The 16,776-nt window shown below is 38.6% G+C and overlaps 1 long non-coding RNA gene across 1 annotated transcript; it reads left to right on the top strand.

Moving 5' to 3' along the window:
* Window positions 1-15,981: 15,981 nt before the first annotated feature.
* LOC121393764 lies at window positions 15,982-16,463 on the top strand. Its single transcript, XR_005961326.1, has 2 exons — window positions 15,982-16,052; window positions 16,320-16,463. It is a non-coding gene; the product is annotated as an uncharacterized LOC121393764 (long non-coding RNA).
* The last annotated feature ends 313 nt before the right edge of the window (window positions 16,464-16,776 follow it).

The following is a 16,776-nucleotide window of genomic DNA, read 5'->3' as shown; positions in this document are numbered from 1 at the left end:
CACATGAATCTATCGTATGTCCAGAAAGCAATTTAAAGGACAATGTTCATTAAGGCCCCTGGGTGACAGGGTGCCCAATTTTTTGATCCAAAAGCATTCCCGTTGCAATAGTAGCCTAGATCTATCCCTTCCTCGTCTCGGCATCGGTAGATGGTCTATTGCTATATATTTAAAAGTTCTAGAAAATGCTTGGCAACTGGCTTCAGCTTCTTTTTATCATGAAATGCAGTATTGATGGCTGATCTATGGGCATCCATACGCTGGCGCAACGTAAGATCAGTTTTGCCAATGTATGAAAGCCTGCAGGGGCACGTGATTACCAGGGGTGATCCTGGCCCCTCCGCCGCCTGAGGCAGCAGCAGTTTCCAGCGCCCCACCTCTCCCCTGTGCACTTAACTTTTTGCGCCTGAGGGGGTCCAGGGGGTTCCACGAGGGCGGCAGAGAGGGCCTGTATTTAAAGTACCAGGAGCGGCAATTTTGCTGCCCCTGGTACCTATTGGGGAGCTGCCACCTGTGGCGACAGCCTCAACTTGCCTCATTGGCGAAGCGCCCCTGGTTATTACATACACAACAAACGTGGTGGTACAGTGATATAATGTTGTATTTGTAACCGTGGTCCAGTTTGCGGATGTGCAAAACTGTTGCAAAACTGTTGCCTGGGGTCATATTACGGCAAGATGTACAAGAGGGGCATCTAAAACAGCCAAGTTGGTGTACCCAATTCACATGTGTAGCTCTTAACAGGGTCGCTAATAAATCTCGCAAAATTTGACCACGTCAGAAGCCAAATGAAGGGGGTGTAGGACATATCTTGCCTAGAGTCTCATCAGCCCGTATAATCTTCCAATTAGCTCTTAATGCATGAAGAAAGATGATTATAACACGTAGAGAAAATTAAACCGGTGCTTTTTTAGTAACACCCCATTGAGATGTAATCCTAGCTTTTTCTAATGCTGATTCCACGGCTGCACCCTTGTAACCACGTTGTATAAATCTTTCTTTCATTTCACTAAGTGAAACTAACCCAATATACAGGTTTGTACTGGAGCACCAGGCGCCCACCAGGTTTGCAAAACCAGGGCCCTCCTAGCAGTCCCCAGGGGGCCCCTTCCAATTAGCAAACTTCCACACATATGCGCGAACGCTGGAACTTCGCTCGCATGCGTGAACCCCGGGGTGGCAATTCAGCTGTTCCTTTAGGGGGGCGGCCAATCGGGGAAGCAGGTTTGGGCTGGCGGGGGACCCATGTGGCTTTGGGCCCACAGAGTTTTTTTCCTGGTGTCCCGCCAGCCCAGTTCGACCCGGCCATATAGAAACGTGCCATGCATTCATGCACAATGTCTCTGGTGAAGGCAAAATCAAGGATAAACGTGGCCATACAAGGGCAGATTAAAGCTGCAGTTTTGTGTCCTTCAGACTGATTTGGCAGCTTGTCTGCCTGTGTAAGGGGCGTTCTGATGGGCCTCCCTGACCAATATCTGGCCAAAAACGGGCACATATTGATGGTTTCATTTCCCCTGCGATTGAGGAGCACATAGACTAGTTGATGCAGTGCTTGTCAGGTAGGCGCCTATTCCCTTCATTGTAATCCGATTGTTTGGCCTTAGGGCCGAACGATCCTATTATCCCGATATCTCCCTACCTTTAGTGGGCACATCGGGGAAGGATCCACTTGTTTGATGACCTTGCCAAACGAGCGGATCTTATAATGTATGGCCACCTTAAGATTACAAGATCAGGATAATGCCAAACAGAAAATTGCCTTGTTTACTAAATTACTAAAAACAAATACTCTGTAAGGCTACACATTTTTTGCTATTTTGTATTACTCATCTTTCTATTCAGTCCTCTCCTCTTCTTATTCCAGTCTCTTATTCAAATCATGGTTGCTAGGGTAGTATGGACTCTAGCAACCAGATTGCTGAAATTGCAAGTTGGAGAGCAGCCGAATAAAAAGCTAAATAACTTAAAAACCACAAATAATAAAAAATGAAAACCAATTGCAAATTTTCTACATCATACTAAAAGTTCATTTAAAGGTGAACAACCCCTTTAATATAAATATATTAAATCCAACATTCGAATCTTACATCAAAATATCACAAGACTAGTATAGCTTGCATAAAATGTGCTGGTATTATGATACAAAAGGGGTATGAAGCTACCTGAGAATTCCTATAACTGAAAGAAAGCATTGTGTTTGGCAAGCACTGTCACTTTGCAAATCATTAACCCAAGTGTACATACTGTACAGTATTAAACCTATTTTGCAGACACACTGCCATGAGGCCTCAAGTATTTGGCTCAATTAACCGTTGACAAAACCTCTAAGATATGTAGGTAGGCAAAGAAGCCAAGGTGTTGTCAGGTCATATTCTGGGCACTAGTGCATTCACGGGTTCCAGCAGAATATGTAATGTTGTTGGTATTTTCTATCATTTCTATATCCAGTTTGTTTAATCCATTATTTCAGTTCATTTCAGTAGCATTTCCCTTCTTTTGGCCAACAGTAGTAATATAAGATAGAGTGCAAATTCACTAAGCGCCGAAAATGCACTAGCACCGGCTTCACCGCACTACACCAGGCGTAGTTTCGCCAGGGCTGCTCAAATTCACTAAAATTTTAAGTTGAGCCCAGGGAGATGAAAGGTAGCGAATTTGCGCTAGCTTTAATTCGACAAGCAAAGCGAGTTACGCTAGCGATGCCTAATTTGCATATGGAGCCAAGTTAAAGTACAATGGACGTATATGCAGCATAAACTACACTACACAAGCCTGGGAAACATTCATTAAATAAAATAGAGGTCTTATATTGCCCTACACATGTGCCCACTGTATAGTTTAGGTGCCATATGTTAGGAAATGTAGGGGGGAAGGAGAGTACCCCAAAAAAATTCGATCTTTTTCAGCCTATCACCCTGAAAAACTGGCGAATTTTCACTAGCGTTAGCCACTTCGCCCTTTAGTAAATTTCCCCCAAAGGGTGTTCTTTATTAATTTAATAACTGAATACTTGAACATATTTCTGTATAAATCAAAAAAAATACCCATTAATGACATTTTGGTATACATAATATATTTTATGATATAAAAATATATTATATTTTCTCCCAGAATTCTTATTCTCCAAAATGTCTACAACCTGCAACTAAACCTACAGTAAGCAAATTTAGGGACTCAGGGCAAGGCCAGACGTGGTGTTTTTATGTTGCGTTTTTAAAAAAGAACAGCCAGGCGTTAATACGCCACTGAAACCACATGTGACCGCCAACATTCGTTTTTCGTGCGTTTTTCAGCACGTAGGATTCTTTTCCCAACATGCACTTCTCATTGTTCTCATTGTTCTCATTGAGAATTTGGACGCCATATTTAAAATACACAAAGTGTGGTTTCAAATGTGCAGATCCCATAGAGTCTATTGATTTGGCGTTTCTGCTAAAAAAAACACCAATATGGCATCCTGTAGCGGATTTTCCCTTTGTGAATTGCCATAGTGCGTTTTCCATTAGTTTCAGTGGTAGTGCAGTTTATTTACGCCTGGCTGTTCTTTTTTAAAAATGCCACCTCTGGCCTTGCCCTTAGTACAGAATCCCTGCACTTCAGGCTGGAACAGGGATGCCAGATACTGCGATTGGAGTGACAGAGAGTGTGACAGAAATCCAGATTGGAGAAACCAGCATCAGCGAGTGATTTCCATCTGATTATCCAAAGAGGCTGGTAGTCACACTGCAGGGCCGCAAGTGTGAGACTTTTGGAGTGAGTATCCTGTTTAAAGGGACAGTACCCTAAAGAAACGCTTGAAGATACAGAGACTTTTGTGAAAGTACATTAAAGGACTTTGCCTTCTTGAGTTTGCTCAAGCAAGTTAGATAGTGAGGCCCCCTATTTCCATTAGATGGCCATTTTATTCAGTTCACTAAGTACTGTGTGTGTATTATTATTGTGTTCCTAGTGGGGCCACCCATGGGTGCATCCCACTAGGTGAAGACACTGTGCTACTAAGTACCAGATACCCAGTCTCTGCCGATACCACTGTGGAGTGGCTCAGGTTTGTCTCATGCCATCAGGTAATGAGACAGAAGGGGTGTTGAAAGGGTTACATAAACATGATCAGTAAGGTTAGGGTGTGCAAACCTATGGGTGTACATACACCTGGTTGGTTGGCCAGCAGCAGCAGTCCCATTGGGCCCCAGGTACCCATTAGAAAAAAAGTTTATAATAACATGACAAATGGATAGAATGGTTGTGATTTACTAACATGGGTGATAAATTGCACCAAGACAGTTGTAACAGACAGCAACCACTCCGCTTTGTGCTTCCATTCTGTAACTTGTAGTAGACTGATCAAAATAAATTGCTTACCGGTTGAATTAGATATTTGCCCTGGTACAATTTAGTACCTATATTAATAATTGGATGAATAAAGTGTGCAACATAGGCAGGCATTTTCAGGCCAATCCCCCTGTGTTGCCGCATACAGGCAGAAACAGTACTTTTAATGCAGATACTGATTTGATCTGATCAACTTCTCTCTGCTTCATTAAAATCCGCATGCAAAGAGAAGCGTTCCTTACACTTTGGGAACTATTTATCATACTGTGCAAAAATCGGAATGAAGCATTACTGGTGACCCAGAGCAACCAATTAGCAATTAGATTTCAGCAGTGAGAAAACAAAAACAAAGATCTGATTGGTTGCTATGAGCAACATCACCTGTAATGTTTCACTCCACTTTTTACATGGCATGATAAATAGACTCCTTAGACATGACGTAAATTTCCCTGGATGCGTTTGTGCCAACATATCGACCTGCGTGTGCAGTTTAGTATCATAAAGAATTCTTTGCATTACTCCTTGAGCTGAAATATGAAATGCACAGAACGCTACACTTTTTAACTGCTGCAATAGAAATAAAAGTCCAAATATTTTTTTCTTGAATAACACTAGTATTGCAAGGGAGAAATGTTATCTGTTGGTTACCATGGAACAAAAAATACACAGATGGGTATTAATGAACCTTTCCACTCACATTCCCTCCATGATGCACATTGTTTAGGCTTTATATCACCACCTTTTGTCTATCATCTGATCTATGTGGAACCATCACAGTCATTGTTTCTGACCACAAGACTTTGTCTAGAATTGAGCCCCACAAGCTGAGGCAAACCTCAAGCTCAATAAATGAATCAATTAATTGAACCCTCAACGGTAATGTACTTAGCAAAATAATACTTTCATCTCACTAGTGCATTGTGCTCCAGATTTCTGGTCGAATCATTTGTACAGTTACAGCATTCCGCAGGTCATTTTGGACATAACTTCAGGAATTTTACAATGTGTGTGTATGACGTACAAAATGTTTTATTCATTTTGTTTTAAGAGTGTTTTGGGAGAAGAAAGCTTCATGCAGAGAGACAAAAGAATGACGTGCACCTCCTAGGACCCCCCACCACTTGCATATTCTCTAATATGTATAAATGAAATTTGTCTCATACTCTGACATATTCGTGGCACACTGAGCTCCTGAAAACATTAAGCACTAAAGCAAGTGTTCAGACATCTTGGGTTCAAAGTCCCTTTTAAGGACAAATATTAATCACATCCTCCCCCCCAATATCACAAAAAGTTTAAAATATATATACGTATATATATATATATTATATCTTCAGTATCCGCACTCCAACAAAGCAATAGCAGTGGTGCACGGCCAAACATCAATCATATACTCGCAATTTGGAATAAAGCATTCCCAGGCCAGCACTTCCCATAATAAATCAAGTGATTTTATTTTTCACACATCACAATGCTCCCTCCACATATATATATATATATATATATATATATATATATATATATATATATATATATATATATATATATATATATATCCTCCATGCTGCCAGCACTTTCAAAAAAAAGGTTTACATGCCTGGGTGCAGTGTCCCATGTATTAATCCAAAAAATAAATATTCAACCTAAGACTATTCACAATTAATTGGTTTTTATTTTTTGTTTTGTGGTTTTTGAGTTATTTAGCTTTTTATCCAGCAGCTCTCCAGTTTTGCACTTTCAGCAATCTGGTTGCTAGGGTCTACATTACCCTAGCAACAATACACTGATTTGAATAAGAGACTGGAATATGAATAGGAGAGGGCCTGAATATAAAGATTAGTAATAAAAAGTAGAAACAACAATAAGGGGGTTATTTAATAAAATACAAATTTGATATGATTGTTTAAAAAAAAAAGTCATCAATTTGACCTTATTTTTTATTAAAGAAAAGCACAATTTAATCTGGCAAAACTTGATAAAATCGAGCGAAAACCCTAAATCATACAATTTTTTTTCCAATTTTTCTGACTATTTTTCCAAATTTTTCAGATTTTTGCCTGGGGCTGCTGTATTTTTCTCCTTTCCAGCCCCCAATGGACTGTGCCGCCCACAATTGCAGCAATCAAACAAGGAAGTGGCAGGGACCCTGCCCACACATCAAGATATTCCCCTGCCTTATTTAATGTTCAAATGATTTTTAGCAGACTTAAGGTATTGTGATCCAAATTACGGAAAGCTCCCTTATCCATAAAAAAAAAAATCTTGACAATAGATCCTATAACTGTCCTTCAGGCTTGATACAGGCTTTATCTACTTTGAGCATCCCTAGGGCCCTCCTCACTGAAAAATATAGAATGTAATAATAGCCATAACTGATAAATATTAGGAAGCATTTACTGTTGTGTTAACCTAGTATTGTGATATGAATTACATAGTTATGGGAGTGCAAAATCCAATTTTTTTCCTGTGTTCTGGCTTTGCACCAGATAAATTGGTGAGTGTCCCACTTCTCCTGTTAAACCAGGCTCTTTGGGCACCAGTGTGACATTCCACACGAGGTGTAACTTTGTATTAGGCCGAAATGCCAAGTCCATTGCCCTCTGTGCAGGGGGAGAAAATATTGCCTTGAATGCAAATGTATTCCCAATATAGCAGGGTAACTGGTAATCTGTATTGGTTGATCCAAGATCTGTGTTATATGGAATAAAGATCCAGAGACCTTTGGTTTATTACATGTTCCAGCCTCAGCTGGCTGCATTCATAACATTGAAATTCATATAACAACTCTGAATAAATTAGTCATTGTCTAGATTGTGATAAAACATCTGTTTTAATGCTTCATAATGATCAAAATAAAATTATCATTCAAGGCCAAGATTTGGAGGCCATCTGCTTTTTATCACAGATAAGACACAAATCTTCCTTTTTCTAGTTAGTCCTATAAATCTGCTGTGGACTCTGAAGGCTATTCATTTTATTGTGAAATTTAATTCTTGCTACAAACAAATAATTTTCTAATCACAAACTTTTTCTAAAACAGAAAACTATTAATGTGTGTATATATCTCTATCATACATTAATGCTTTTACAACACTGTCAGGACAAAATGAACTTCATTATTATAGATCCTTTCATATAATATTACTCTTAATCATAAATCTCTGACTTCTGTTTGCCTTTGATTGTGCCAGCAAGTCACCTGACTGGTTCCCCCGAATAAGGTTAAAATAGCTGATATTTAATTAATTGATCATTTTGGATAGAACTAACGTACAGTTCTCATGAATTACAAAAATAGTAATTTTTAGAGAGATATGGAGATTTTAACTTTTAATTCCAAACTTATTATAAAGGAACTAACTCCCCTAACTCATCTCACTTATCACATGCACTCAGGAAGAAGTACGGATATAAGATCCATTATCCGTAAACCCGTGATCCAGAAAGATCAAAATTACTGCAAAGTCTTTCCCATAGATTTACATTTTTTAAGAATGATTTCCTTTTTCTCTGTAATAATAAAACAGAACCTTGTGCTTGATCCAAACTAGAGTATAATTGATCCTTATTAGAAACAAAACAAGTTAATACATTTCAGTAGATTTTAATAGACTTTAGTTATGAAGATCCACATTACAGAAATACCCCTTATCCGGAAATCCCCAGGTCCCAAGCATTTCGGATAACAAGTCCCATACTTACAGGTATTCGGAAACCCGTTTTCCAGAAAAGCTCCTTTTTTTCTGTGCTAATAAAACAGTACCTTGTACTTGATCCAAACTAAGATATTATTAATCCTTATTGGATGCAAAATCAGCTTTTTGAGTGTATTTAAGTGATTTACTAGTAGACTTAAATGAAGATCCAAATTATGAAAAGATCCATTATCCGGAAAATCCCAGGACCCAAGCATTTTGTATACAAGGTCCCATACCTGTACCAGCACTGGGTGGCCACTAAATTAGTGCTAAAGGGCATATTTTGTAATGCAACTGGCACATCCCTATTGCAACAAACATAATGCTGCTTCCTTTGCATTTCCAGTAACCATGCCATTAAAACCTAAGCAGATGGGAAAGGTCTATCATGGACATGCAAATGACTAGGGTCACCAACTATGAATTACGTATTATTACATTGAATTATACATTTCCTAAAAATTTCCCATTGTTTCCATAGGTGGCAGTAAGTCCTTTCACTTGCACAATTCCAGCTTGGATACTTGCCTGTTCTGTTGCTCTGTAATTCATGTCAGACATAACACTGCATGCGTGGATTTTGCCAAAATATCCCCTTCAGGGTTAGCATTAATTGTCAAGGAATATTCTCATCTGGATAGATTCTGAACTGAAAGCGAAAAGATTCTATAACTGCTTTCTGTCTCTAGGAAATAAATAAAAAGCACAGGATTGCTACAACCTAAAGAGACAATAATATTATGGTTATTTATAGTCCTGTTGTCAAGTCAGAAATACAGGTATAGGAACCATTATCTGGAAACCGTTATCCAGAAAGCTCTGAAATATGGGAAGGCCATCTCCCATAGACTCCTTTTTAATCAAATAATTCAGATTTTTAAAATATGATTTCCTTTTTCTCTAAAAAAAAAAGGAACATTGTACTTGATCCCAACTAAGATATAAATAATCCTTACAGGTAGCAAAATCAGCCTATTGGGTTGATTAATATCTGTAATTATAGTTGACTTAAGGTATGGAGATCCAAATTATGGAAAGATCACTTACCCCAGATCCCAAGGATTCTGGATAACAAGTCCCATACCTGTGTACAAAGTAGTATGTTTATTCTGCATAAAGCTATAGCAGTGTATCTATAGAGCCCAGCAATCATAGGAGGGCCTGGAGGAAAATGGGGCATACAAGGCCCAGTTGAGATACACAAAATTGCAGGTAAACAAAACATTTTTTTGCAGCGAGGCCCTCCACAGTTAAGCCACATTTATAAAGGCCCTCGGATGCTAGAGAACTAAGGTGCACAAAATCATGCCTTTCAGTGCACATTCAGTGCTTGTGCCTGGGCCTTGCAAGATTACAAAAATGGCATTAAATGTTGGCAAGCACAAAGCAAATAATAGGCAGGAACATCTTTGTTCTTTATGTTCACTTGAGCTTCATAACATGTTATGAGCTCCAGGTATCTAAGGCCATAGCCATGGTACAGTTTTCAGCACAGAAAATGAAGACTGACATCAACTTTACCGTTTAAGTGCAGCTTGGCTGGCTTTTATTAAACATTAAATAATGCTTCAGCATACTTGCTTTAACATAGGGAATAGCAGCCCCACGTAAACACCCTCATTGGTGTTCACACAAACTCATTTTTCTAGCACTCACAGGCATGGACGTACACAAATCCCAGAATCCTCTCTGGGGCTCACTCTAGACACTCTTGTCTCCTGGTAGGGGGTTATCTCTTCCTCTCTCCAGTCCTTTTGGAGCTCTCTCCAACTCTCTTGAAGGGTAGAACTACATGGGCGACTTTGGTGCATTTCTGGCGGATCTGACATGCTGCGCCAAAACGCTGGCATCAAGTCGGATTTGACCAAAAATTAGGTAGGAAATACAAATGGCGAATATTGTCGTATCGTTCATCTGGCATGACTGTCAAATGCAGTGTCGGAACGCTGTGACAACATCCAACATTGCTATTGCTTACCGTATTTTTCGTTGCCAACTTAACCAACTTAACACCAGCGTTTTGGTGTATCGCTTCGGATCCACCGAAAATGCACCAAAGTCACCCATGTAGTTCTACCCTAAATCACACTCTTTTCCCAGCTACACAAAAATGTCCCTCCTCCACTAGGGTTGCCACCTTTGCTGATGACTAAACCTGAACACGGAGGGGCGGGCAGATAGTTTTGGAGGTGGGGCAGTGATGTAGGAGCAGACATGATGACATCAGAGGTGGGCACAATGATGTTGGTGGAGTTCTGACACCGGTGTGAGGCTATTGCATCACTTAGATAAAACTGTCTGGATTCTATCCAGTTTTCACAATGTTTTAATGTGTTTATGCCCAGTTCAAAACCACACAGGTAGCAACCCTATCTCTAGCTTTATTCTGCTTTATGCGTAAGGCCAGTCCTCAGGTATGAGATCTATTATACAGAAATTATCCAGAAAGCTCTGAAATACAGCTTATTTTTGATTGATTTGCTTTTTTCGTAATAATAATAAGAAATTACCTGCACTTGATAGTAACCAAGTCATGTTGAGGTGAGTATCTTAGTATTTAAATGTTTTTCGTGTATTGGCCAGATTATTGTTCGGGTTTCATAAGGCTGAAAACTGAACAGAAAGTTCAGACTCGAACAGGCCTCTCACACTCCTTTTAACCGCAATTTAATTAGCTAACTACCTCTAACATAGGCAGCTGCAAAACACTTACTGGAGCAAGGAATGGAAGCCCACCCTGCTCTCCTCCATTCACTGCAGGAACCCATTATCCAGCTTTTCCTAAGCCACTTCACAAGTACAGCCATGCCTGCTGCAACACTACACACATTTCCCTAGAGTTGTTTTATATTCACAGTCTAATATTGGTGAAATATACACAATATTGTGGTCTTTTTAACCACATATCTTACAATGTCTAAATGACAATAAGCATAATGAACAACACAAGCAGTTGAAGAAGAAAAAAATCTAAATTTTTCCAGTCTAATCTCACACTTTATCTCTTACAAAGTCATTTTAAATAGGATGAAGATTAAAAAAAAATGAGAAGGCATAACCATTTATCACAAGGAAGCCTGTGTTGATGTGGATCATGAAGGTTTGCCATTCAGCCCGCCTGCTCTCATATTCACATAGACTGAGTTATGAAATCTGCTGCTGTGTGGCCACGCAGACTTTGGAGCGGCGTTTCTCTTGATACTGTTGTTATTTAATCCCATTCCATGTATTTTGTAATGTTACTTTACTTTCCAGAATGTCCATTGCTTATTATTTCAAACAGATCTGATAAACAGTTATATGTGATACATTTTATGTACATAGCAAATACATAATTAGTGTTGTAAGAAATGAATAATCTCATTGCAGGATGTGTTTTTTCTGGCCCATGGCTGAAGTGTTGCTGGCTTTATTATTCTTGGCAGGGCAGTAGTACATTGTGGGCCAAAAGCAGCATTATGTTATAGTATTGTGCTACAGGGATGAATAAACTCTGGTCAGAAAGGTTTATACAGCTAAACTTTCTATAATTTGCATTTAAATGTCACCAGTCAACTTGTCTTTTAACCCAAACCCATCACTCTTTATTACCAAAATACTGACATGTTCAACTGTAAACAATAAATACAAATAAGTTGAACTTGGGGTCTCATAAGAGAAAGAAGAATGTACATATACATATACGCAAGAATCTACAAATACATTGGACATTTGGAATAGCTGAATGAAGCTAGAGTGAGGCCAAGTTTGGGAGAAAGAAATCTTTAGCCGGGGCTTTTATTATTTCATAGTTGGTGAAGTGGAAATGTAGGAAAAAGATGATGGAATTGCAGTTAGAGGAGTGAGAGGTGAAGCCAAGCCATGAATGCCAAGTCTCTGTGATGTATTTGTTGTGTCCAATCAAGGCAGGAACTAGGGGTAGCGTGCCTAGGGAGCAAAGCATGGGGGTGCCAGGCACGTACCTCATAAGCAGCCTACCCGTAGTTTGGCACTGGTAAAAGGTTAAGCGTGTGGTGCCCTGCACTGGGTCCACTGGTACTGATGCTATAACCTGCGAGCAAATGGAGAAAAGACAAGAGGAGGGAGGCCATCTGTAGCTATCAAGGTGAGGGGAATTGTGCATAAGCTTTTTATTAGTGACAGAAAGGAGATGTAAACAAGCAAACAAAACACACGTGTATAGGTAGGGATGTACTATCAGTTGTCAAACAGGAGCATCTGAGCACATACCACCAACTCAGTAGCGCATACCAACTCAGTGGAACATACCAACCCTCTTATAAGAGCAAGTGCCAGAGTTGCTGCGTCCCCCTCAGTGGTAGAATGGGAGGAAGAGAGCCCGTTGGCACTGCTTTAACTGTAATAGGGCTTTTTGTCTCCTTCCCCACCGACTTACTACGTTTCAACCTCTCAGGCGTGCTCTGCTGATATAACACTATCCACTAGAGGGCACTAATACATATTTCATTAATTCTGCAGATCTCAATGCTATACTTCCTTTTAGATTCATTAAACAAGGTTAACGCTGTAAAACTGGCAATATAATGTACTTTTCTGGACAATTATGGGAAAGTGTGCAGAAAAATGTACTCCCAGCATTCACATCTCTCACACCTGAATCACCACATTCAACAACCCCACTACCTCCTCCACAGCTACCAAGTCTGAATATCTGGTCTCTGCTACTGACTGCTGCTTTGTTTGACTTGCTACTTCCTATATTGTACAATACTGTGCAGAATATCAGGAATAAAGGAAATGTAATATCCACATTAGGCTACAATCTTTATTAGATGAGGGGAAATATGTAAAATCATTTAGTTTATTTTCATTATTTAAACCACAGCATTTAATTCTGAAATATGTAAAAGACATTCATTTGTGAGTCCAATGAGTGTCAGCTGGGGTTCGGGTCATTACAGTAGCATTATACACACTCCAGTAGTTAATGGAGAGCCTGCTTTTCAATTAAAGACGAAAATTTAAATTTAATTTACACTTTCTCATACTGAAGTAAGACATTTTCTAAATATCATCAATTAAACATTCTGTTTTGTTTCTGAAATAATCAAGTTTATATTCACTATTCCTGTCTCAGCATCTGTTTCTCCTCATCCTGTCTTCATGCAGGAGTTGGGTGTCAGATAAACAATCCAATATATTTTATAGGGGGGGGCTCCCTTTCCTAGCAGATGAATTAGAGCTCACTCAAATAACTGATTCCAGTACAAACAAAATCTAACAAAATAACTGCCTTTTGCACAAATTCTGCATGTAGAGAGACATGATGTCTGGTGATTTTAATAGAGTGAGCTTTAATACATCTTCTAGGCAAAAGGATCCCCCCTATAAGATATATTGGATCATTCATCTGACACCCAACTCCTGCATGAAGGCAGAATAAAAAGAAACAGATGCTGAGACAGGGATAGTGAACATAAACGTGATTATTTCAGATGCAGAATTTTTAATTGATTGTATTTAGAAAGTTTCTTATGTCAGTATGCAGAAACTAATATTAAATTTTCTTTTTTGCAAAAGTTCCCCTTTAAGCAGCATTCAGCAATTTACATCACACCAGCAAAATTGTAAATTGTATACAAATATTAATAAAACCAGTTGTTTAAGAAATTAAATTAATTAGTTGCATTAATAAAACCAGCTATATTAACTGATATTTATTAATTAATACATATCGATTGCATTAATAGATCCAGTTTTTTTGCTTTAGATTTGTTTGTTTGCTTTTGTTTCGGCACAAATAGGGTTCAAATATTAACCCAGTTTAAAGCAAGGCAAACCAAACTCCGAGCAGAATAAAGCTGGGTCACTACCAAAACAGGACCAGAGTTTATCTTTCGTTTGAATGATTATCTAGATTAGACAACGGAGACAGTAATCCTTTTCAACAAGTGATCATTTACATTCAGGTTCATCTGTAGATCTGATTTTACAAAATGGCTAGGCAGACATATAAGATTCTAAAAAGATTTATATATTTGGCAATGATTTGTTTTTTAGCTAAATACAGTGGACCTCACTATGGGGCACATTTACTTAGCTCGAGTAAAGGAATAGAATAAAAAATACTTTGAATTTCAAAGTATTTTTTTGGTTACTTCGACCATCGAATTGGCTACTTCGACCTTCGACTACGACTTCGAATCGAACGAATAGTCGAAGTACTGTCTCTTTAAAAAAACTTCGACCCCCTTCTTCACCACCTAAAACCTACCGAGCATCAATGTTAGCCAATGGGGAAGGTCCCCATAGGCTTTCCTAGGTTTTTTTGATCGAAGGAAAATCGTTTGATCGATGGATTAAAATCCTTTGAATCGTACGAACGAAGGAAATGCGGTAAATCCTTCAACTTCGATAGTCGAAGGATTTTACTTCAACGGTCGAATATCGAGGGTTAATTAACCCTCGATATTCGACCCTAAGTAAATGTGCCCCTACGTGTATAAAGGTGCACAGTAACAATTTTTTTCTTTTGGTCCCAATTATAAATTATTTTATGAGCCCACAGCAGGACTTTCTCCATACTCAGTAACAGAAGGTAATGATGCCATGGAATGCTCCTAAAGCTGACACTAGACTTCTAGGCTGCTAAGCACAGTAATTAGAGTTTACAATAGGCTCTTTGTCAGAAGGCAATTATAGCATCTCCTGTGCAGATAGCAGGGGTTGTGAACCTCATTTCTGAGTAAGGTGTCAACCAGATGTGTCTCACTTGAACCCTCTCAGATGGAAATATGTTTATAAATGGGTCATTCAGCCCATATATTTGCAGTATATTAGATGCTACTATAGGTATGTGGATGACATACTGATCCTTTGGGATGGACCGTTAGAGGCATTTAATAATATGGTGGATACTGCAAATGAGGCCCACAATACAGTCAAATTTACCAGTGAGTCATCCAACCAAACTATTAGTTTTTTGGATGTACAAATTAAAATAGAAAATGGGGGCCTATGTACAGATTTGTATCGGAAACCAATGGACCGAAATAATCTCCTCCACAGTAAGAGTTTCCATAACCCACGAACACTGGATGCGATCCCTAAGGGACAATTTATGAGAGCCAAGAAGATAGCATCCAGTGAAGTGGGTTATAAACATGCAAGTAGCGATCTGACAGAAAGGTTTCTGCAAAGGGGATACCCCAAAGGTAAACTTAAAGCAGTGGTAGAAGAGGTGAAAGGGATGGACCGTGCTGCTTTATTACAGCCCAAACAAAAGCAGGGTGAGACGGATAGATTAACCTTCGTAAGTACATACGACAAAAGGAGTAAGAAGGTAGAAAAGATAGTGAAACAATATTGGCCACTTCTGCAAACTGATGCTATCTTCGGAAAAGTTTTTTCGAATCCCCCGCGGTTCTCGTATAAAAAGGGTAAGTCAATAAGAGACACATTATGTGCCATTTCAAGAGTGGATAATAGCAATACTGTGTTTAAAGGTACACCAAAAGTAGGCACATACCCGTGCATGAATTGCAACTGTTGCAATTCCATTATAAAAGGACCTCGTATAAATCATCCCATTACAGGTGAGGTAATCAAACTAAAGTCATACGCCACATGTAAAACCAGCCACGTAATTTATGCTCTGAAATGTCCCTGCGGGAAAATGTACGTAGGGAAGACAATAAGGTCTGTCAGTACTAGGATAAAAGAGCATAAAGGCAATATACGCAATTTTAAAAATGACACCTATACTGACACTCCTGTAGCCAGACATTTTGATACTGTAAAACATAATGTATGTCAGCTAAAGTGGATAGTGTTAGAGACAGTAGCAAAACCCAGTAGAGGAGGTGATCATAACTTGATACTATTGCAGAGGGAGGCCAGATGGATAAAGCGCTTGGATAGTGCTTATCCGAAAGGGTTAAATGAGCAGTGCAATTTATCATGTTTTCTTTAATAGTAATGGCTTGTCGTGCTTTGTTCCCAGGAATTATAACTAGATTCCAAGTTGTAATGACATGGAACTCCTGCTGCATTTACATATGGGTGAGTCCATTCAATCAGGAGTCTTTATATATATATATCGTTTATTTTTGAATTGGTAACTATAATATTGCAACCTTGTTGCTAAGAAAGATAATATATACATAGAAGCCAGTGATAGGAAATAATTACAGAATGTCTTAGAATAGCAACATACGTTGCGAGATTAGAAGGTACTGTTAAATTGATATAATAGAAGTGCTAAATTGATACAACATAAAGATTTCAAGTGAATTGGATAGGCTAATGGCAATTTCCTTGTTTTTACAGGTCTTTTACAGGTTAGGCGGATTGAGCAGTAACCTGGTTTTAACATTATGTTTCAGTGGGATTTCAACATGTATTATATGAAATAATGTGTGTCACTTTTAATAGCTAGATGAATTGGGTCACAATAAGTTTTTACAATATTTATTAGAGATCATATTTTGTAATTTTACACTTTGTGAGAGGCTTTTATAAATTTGTAAAATCTCTATTATGCACTTTAAGATGTATATCACTGATAGTTAATGAAAAAAGTTTTATCTATGATGAACTGTGTGTAGCCATATGGGAGTTATAATTGCACAATGCATTTTAAGATGTATATCACTAAATAGTTAATGAAAAAGTTTTATCCATGATGAACTGTGTGCAGCCATATGGGAGTTATAGTTGCACAATGCACTTTAAGATGTATATCACTAAATAGTTAATGAAAAAGTTTTATCCATGATGAACTGTG

This window comes from Xenopus laevis, chromosome 5L, assembly GCF_017654675.1.
Source record: "Xenopus laevis strain J_2021 chromosome 5L, Xenopus_laevis_v10.1, whole genome shotgun sequence".
Lineage (NCBI taxonomy): Eukaryota > Metazoa > Chordata > Amphibia > Anura > Pipidae > Xenopus > Xenopus laevis.
The sequence above is the reverse complement of the archived record's forward strand: the minus strand, read 5'-3'. Positions and strand labels throughout refer to the sequence as shown.